The following is a 7,345-nucleotide window of genomic DNA, read 5'->3' as shown; positions in this document are numbered from 1 at the left end:
GGTCATGAAACTGTGTTATGTGTCTTATTTGATTATGTGACTCTGTCCCATGGTTGGTTATTGCAATGTGTCACACATTTTCTTTGACAATTGTCAAGTTTGCGATTTAATCACAGATGCGAGAGCTAAATTTGCATTCAAATACAAAATTTGCACAAATTCATATTAAAATTCTCAAAAAATACGAATATTATTCGAATATGACTGTCAATTGCAATATAAAACAAATTGATCGCGTTTAGGAACTGTAATGATTATGCATGTCATTGCCAGCTTATGGACCCACATGTAAGAATCGACATCACCCATGTCTGGACCCACTTGGCAGCAGCCACGTTAGCATCTCACTCGGCCCATATGTCAGAATTATTGACTAGTCAAATGCCATCATCGTAACTGTTGGTGATGATCACTGTCATAGAAAAAAAATCATTTCTTGACCCACATGTAAGTAGCCACATTAGCATGTACTAGGCCCATATGCCAGTACCTTTGGACGTCGGTAAAAAAACAGCCAGATCCACATTGAAGCAGCCACATCAGCATATGTTGGGCCTAATTGGCAGAATCATTGACCGATCGAACTAATGAACCGATTAATAGTGATGGATTATTGTCACAAAATTAAAACAATCTTAGGTGACAAATCAGCCAATCAAAGGTGACAGTCAAGTGGAATCGTCAAGATTTAAGTTTTCGCGACGACACTTCAGTAACGATGGGGTGACAGCTGAAACCCGTCACAAAGAACATTTTCGGTGACGAAAATCAGTTTTACACGACACAAGTGAAGCTTGGCTCTCTGTTTTTTTAGTGAAGGCTCACCACGCTGCTCTTGAACGTGTCATATGAACAGGACGCATGTGAAAGTGTGTTGCACGCCACTGTCGATGGTGAAGGCGATCATCCCACGACCATGGATCTTCACCACAGAGCCGTCGCCGAGATGGCTAGTGTCGGTGATGGATTTGCCGAGCTCGGTGAAGACACTCTGGTCTCGTGACATGTGGTTTGAGGCTCCGTTTCCAGGAACCAGATGGTCCCCACATGTGGTTTGAGGCTCCGTTGTCGGTGAACCTCGTTAACAAATTTCTGTATCGTGCCTATACCTGGCCATACCTCGGGCCAGGTCGGGCTTCGGGCCGAGCCTAGCCAAGCCCGACACAAAAAACCCAGGCCCGGGCCCGGCCCGGCCCAGCCATCGGGCCTGTTTTCTGAGCCCGAGCCCGGCCCGAACACGTAAAAGCCCGCCCGGCCCGGCCCGAACATGTAAAAGCCATCGAGCTCAAAATCTAGGCTCGAGCCCGGCCCGGGAGCAGCGTCGGGTCAGGCCGGGCTTCCCATGGCCAGGTATAATCGTGCCTCTCGTGTGATTGCTTGGTACTCAGTAAATCAAGTAGGGCTTCAAATTATTCTAATAGTGACATTATTAGTGGGCCATGAAAAACAAGAGCGCCCTACCCTAACATCGTTTCACATCTAGCAAATGACCTATATATTCATAAGATATCAGTGGCATCTGATTGCAAAGTGGTGGTTGAAGCTATTCGGAGGGGATCATCGCCTTTATATGGTGCCATTGTTCGAGAGATCAACCAAACTTCTCATAGTTTTTCCTCTTGTTTAATTTTACATGAGTTTAGAACCTTAAATGTCGAGGCCCACAAACTAGCAAAGCATGCTTTGAGTCTAGGGACAGGTTATCATGTTTGGTTTGGTATCCCTAGAAATCTCTTTTCATCCCTGTAAATTGTGTGATGGTTCAATAAAGCTTTGTGAGTTTGCCTTAAAAAAATCTATTCCAAGTCCATAGGTTCCCCTTCATCACCCAGCGTAGGCAGATCGTTGCTGGGATTGATCGCATGCAGCTTCTTCCGAAAGGATCCCTGTAACACCGGCCCGGGTCGCTTTGCGTTGCCCTTTGAATCTGCACAAACCAAAGAAAGCCCCATGTATGAGTTTGGAAAAGACAAGTCTAAAAATCAAACAATCAACACTCAGCCTGCAATCTAAAAAAAAACACTCAGCCTGCTAGTGCGACAAAGACTTATAATTAATTTTTTTAAACCAGGGTAAAAGATTTGACTCATCAATTGATTAAGAAGAAAATAATTGTCAGGTTAATTTTTGGAAAACCGAGCGAAAACTGATAGACTTAGAGGGTGCTTGGATCCAAGGGACTTATTTTAGTCTGACTAAAAATAGTTTCTTTAAGAGGCTAAAGTTCTAAGCACCCCTGACTAAAGAGAGACTAAAATTAGTCTTGAGACTAAATTTTTTTAGTCAGGGGTACCCCTAGTAAAATGTGGATTAGTCCTTTCTCTCCTCATTTAACGTATCTCTTTTAACACATGCGAGTTCTGAATTGAAAGGTTTGAAGGATAATAAATGCTCATTAACTTGATTTGTCTCTTTAGTATTTGGATCCAAACATAGGTGAGGTTAGCAAGTTTTAGTCCCACTACTTTTAGTCATGAGACTAAAACCTATCCAAATACCCTCTTATAATTATAAACAATCAACACTCAGCCTGCTAGTGCGACATAGTTGAAAAATGTGCATCCTATCAGAGAGAACTTGGAATTTTAGTCCGAATCAGGTAGAAAAGAAACGAAAGGCAAGTTAGTACCTTTTAAGTTTGCTATACCTAACTTGAGGAAACAAGAGCTAATAGGCTACTAGTGAGAATAAGTGAAATATAAGAATTATCCTTGCGGTTCCAAGAAAGTCATTGCATAATGGCCACTGCTACAAATCATCCGGTGATGTTTGCAGAAAATCATCCTGTTCGGGAGTCGTCTGATCTAGCGCACAGGGTCGTTCGATCATACGCTCTGCAACCCGTCTTCCTCCTCTTACCAAGACAACCATGACGACCCCCCAACCTTGTCTCTTTGTAGCACCTCGTCGGCCCCTGGCTATGCTACATCACAACACGGAGAACCACACCGGCGGCACCGACGATGCTCAATGGCAGCATAGGCGACCTCCATGATTCTCCATCGCAGCACTGGCTCTGCTCCTCACTGGCCACCTATGGAGCAGTCGTCGACGTTGCCAGCCACCGTATCCAGCACTGACAGAGCTCCAATGCAGCAACCGGCAACTTCGGCGAAGCTCCAATGTAGCAAGCGGTGACTCCGGCGAAGCTCCAATGCAACCCCGGCGACTACGATGAAGCTCCAATGCAGCAACCAGTGACTCCAGCGAAGCTCCAATATAGCAACCGGTGACTCCGGCGAAGCTCCAATGCAACCCCGGCAACTATGATGAAGCTCCAATGCAGCAACCGGTGACTCCGGCGAAGCTCCAATGTAGCAACCGATGACTCCGGCGAAGCTCCAACGCAACCCCGGCGGCTACAACGAAGCTCCAATGCAGCAACCGGCGACTCCGGCGAAGCTCCAATGCAGCAACAGGTGCCTCTGGCGAAGCTCCAATGCAACCCCAGCGACTCCGGCAAAGCTCCAATGTAGCAACCGGCGACCCCGGCGAAGCTCCAATGCAGCAACCGGCGACCCCGGTGACATATGACCATGTTCATGGCAGCACCAACGGCGTGATGAACTCCACTGCAGCCGGAGTTGAGGGAGATGCCCCTGTCGCAACAACAGCGGCAGGGCTTGCAGCAGCCATGCCACGGGCTAGTAGTAGTGCGCGACGGCCAACTCCCTAATAGTGACAGGAGCGGCAGCGCGTAAGTTTTCAGTTTGCTGGCGACGGAGCTCTCGGGGGCAGAAGAAAACAGAAGGAAGGAATGGGTGGACGAGGATAGAGATAAGGCAAAGAGGAAAGCAATGTGGGGGTTGGGCCCATAGGCACGTGTCACCCAATGGAGGCGGCTTAAGCTCGGCTGAAATCAGCCGGATGAATTCAAACGTTTTCCTTGCATAATCTGTCCTACCACAATAATGATATGGAATAAAGAGTCACTGAATTTGCAATGTGAAGAACCATCAGATGGAATTGGGAACCACCATAACAAGAAGTTGATGATACTGACATTAGTTTTGTCCTCTGTTACTTAAAACTTTTAATTTCCTTTGTTTCTGTCCACATTATGGAGGTCATTCCTCCGAGTTACGGACACATTTGTTTTTGTTGTGGCAAGTCCACTTGGAACAGAGAGACTGATAATCCTAGACTTACAGATTGCAACAAAGAACGATTTACAGCCACTTAGGGATAATTAACCCCCGATGAATTTCATGGGGGTTGGGTCCTTTCTCTATCATTACTCAAGAGAGACAATACAGTCTCCTACTCGAATTATCTAGATCTACTTTGCACTCAGTCCTACAGATCACTACCGTCGCCACTACCCTCATCGTGTTCTATAGTTTTCTTGCGATACTATTAACAATACCTTTTCATAATAGAGGGCATTATGGTCTTTTTTTTAAAGTATGCTCACGTGAGGACACAAATACCCTGGGCGCAAGGCCACTTGTTTTTAAAAGTAAGTCTTAAAAATCCTCCGGAGCTAGTTGGTGGGAGGAATCGAACTCCTGACCTCATCTCCCACATTACATTTCTTTTCCACTGAACTACGCTCTGGCTGGGATAAGCAGTTGGTGCAGCAAACCTTCAACACTGAAGATGCTGAGATAATCCTACAAATTCCAATCCAGGAGCACACTAGTGATTTCATCGCTTGGCATTATGACAAGAAAGGGTTATTTTCGGTGAAATCAACTTATAAGGTGGCTTTGGACTGTGCAGAACAAGAATCTTCTCGGGGACACGCATCTAGTACATCAAGTAATAATGAAGGTACAAATTTCAACTGGGGAAAACTTTGGGCCCTCCCCCTGCCAGGTAAGATCCTGCACTTCTTATAGGCACCTAGTTGTTACCACTAGTGCACTGCCGTTGTCCCAACCCCGTTTAGGGGTCTGTAACACCTTGTAAATCCTTCTCGATCTAATATATCGACACGCAAGTCTTTTGCGTGTTCGCAAAAAAAAGAATGAAACTAAAGCAAAGGGGTTTGGAAGTGGATACACGATGCCCAGTTTGCTTTAGATTTGATGAGGATGGAGGGAATTGCTTCCTGAAATGCAAATTTGTGAAAAAGATTTGGGGTTTATCCCAAATGGAACCTATCAGGCTAAATTTGTTGTTGTGCACAAATCCTCTATGTCTACTGGAAGAAGTGTTTTGGCTGAATGAGGAGGAATGTATGAAAGTGTGTATCTTACTTTGGTTAGTTTGGCATCAAAGAAACAAAGCCAATGCTGGAGATAAAATCAAATGCCCAGATGACATATTATCTTCTATTAATTACCATACTTATGAATACAGGAACCTGAAGCAGCGGAGGATGATCCCAAAGCAGACAAATATCCAAAAGTGGACTCCTCCACCAGGTGAGTTTTTGAAAGTAAATACTGATGGTGCATTTCACAAAGGAACGCATGCTGGAGGATGGGGGTTTACTGTAAGAGATGAGTATGGTATACTTTTAGCTGCAGGTGCAGGATGTTAGGAATGAGCAACTAAGCTTTACTGAGGGCCAAAGGCCATTACATATACATGTGTGTCGAAGTGCAGAAAACCCCTTATATAATGGGGATATACCAAAAAGGGACTATACACATCTAACACCCCCCTTAAACTCATGGTGGATCAACAACACTGAGTTTGGAGAGGAAAAAGGTATGCTGCGCTCGAGTCTGTGCCTTCATGAAGAAGTCAGCCAACTATAACTCAGCGGGCACATAGTGAAGAGCGAGAGTCTGATCTTGCACAGCAGCACACACAAAATGGGCATCCACACCGATGTGCTTGGTGAGCTCATGCTTCACCGGGCCACGCGCAATACTGATAGCACTAGTACTGTCTGACAATAAGGGAGTCGAGGGAGTAGCATACACACCAAAATCCTCATGTAACCACCGTAACTAGATTGCCTCAGCCGTCAACATAGCCATGGCCCGCAACTCAGCCTGTGTACTCGAGCGAGAAACTGCAGTCTATTCCTTTGTCTTCCAAGCAATACGAGAGCCACCAAGAAAGACACAGTAAGCAGACAGCGAGCATCGATCAGAGGGATTACTAGCCCAGGTAGCATCAGAGTAGGCCTGAAGCTCAAGAGAACTGGAGCGAGGAAAGAAAAGGCGCTGAGAGATCGTGCCATGAAGATATCGTAGAACACGGAGAAGGTGACTATAGTGGACAGAGGTGGGGGCTGAAACAAACTGACTCAGGATGTGGACAGGATAGGAGATGTCAGGACGCATAACAGCAATATAGACAAGACTACCAACAAGGTGACGATAGCGAGTGGGATTAGGAAGAGGGTCACCATCAGAGGCACGAAGCTGAACGTTGAGCTCCATAGGAGTCACAACAGTGCGCTCATCACCGAGAGCAGCGCGAGCAAGAAGATCTTGACTATATTTTTCTTGGGAGATGTAGAAGCCATCAGAGGTCGAGGAGATCTCAATCCCAAGAAAATAGCGAAGTGGACTAAGATCGGTCATGAGAAACTGGCCGTGAAGGCGAGCCTTAACAAAGGCAATGTACTTAGAGTCGTCACCAGTGATGATCATGTCATCAACATAGAGAAGGAGAAGAGTCCAACCACGAGGAGACGTGTGAACAAACAATGCGGGATCATGATCACTGGGCAAGAAACCAGCGGCAGTCACCATTGAGGCGAAGCGCTCAAACCAGGCATGAGGGGCCTGTTTAAGACCATAGAGGGAGCGCCGAAGTCTACAAACCATACCATCAGGGGCATAGTACCCCGGTGGTGGCTGCATATAAACCTCCTCATGCAACTTGCCATTGAGAAAGGCGTTCTGGACATCAAGTTGAGAGATAGACCAATGACGAACAGAAGCCACAGCAAGGAGAGTGCGGACAGTGGTCATGTGGGCCATAGGAGCGAAAGTCTCATCATAATCGCGTCCCTGCTCCTGCTGAAAACCACGGGCCACAAGACGAGCTTTGTAGCTCTCAAGAGAACCATCAGAGCGAATCTTAATCTTGTGGACCCACTTGCGGGTGATGGGACGAACACCGGAAGGGAGAGGAACCAAATCACATGTGCCTGAGCGCTCAAGGGAAGCAAGCTCTTCGGCCATCGCAAGTTGCCATTCAGGCTGAGTCATGGCAGTCCGATAGGAAGTGGGCTCAGCAAGAACAGAGATACCGTACCGATCAGGAGAGTAGCGATCAGGCGGGGGGGCGAGGCTGAGCACGGAGGTTATGAATCGGGGGAGGCGTGAAAGAAGGAGCACCAGAGGTGGAAGGCGCGTTAGGAGAATCATCCTCGGAACGAGGGCAACAGGTATAGTGGAGAGGAAATGGTGAGAGAGGGCGACGGACGGGAGATGAT

The sequence above is a fragment of the Triticum dicoccoides genome, chromosome 2A (genome assembly GCF_002162155.2).
Source record: "Triticum dicoccoides isolate Atlit2015 ecotype Zavitan chromosome 2A, WEW_v2.0, whole genome shotgun sequence".
Classification (NCBI taxonomy): domain Eukaryota; kingdom Viridiplantae; phylum Streptophyta; class Magnoliopsida; order Poales; family Poaceae; genus Triticum; species Triticum dicoccoides.
The sequence above is the reverse complement of the archived record's forward strand: the minus strand, read 5'-3'. Positions refer to the sequence as shown.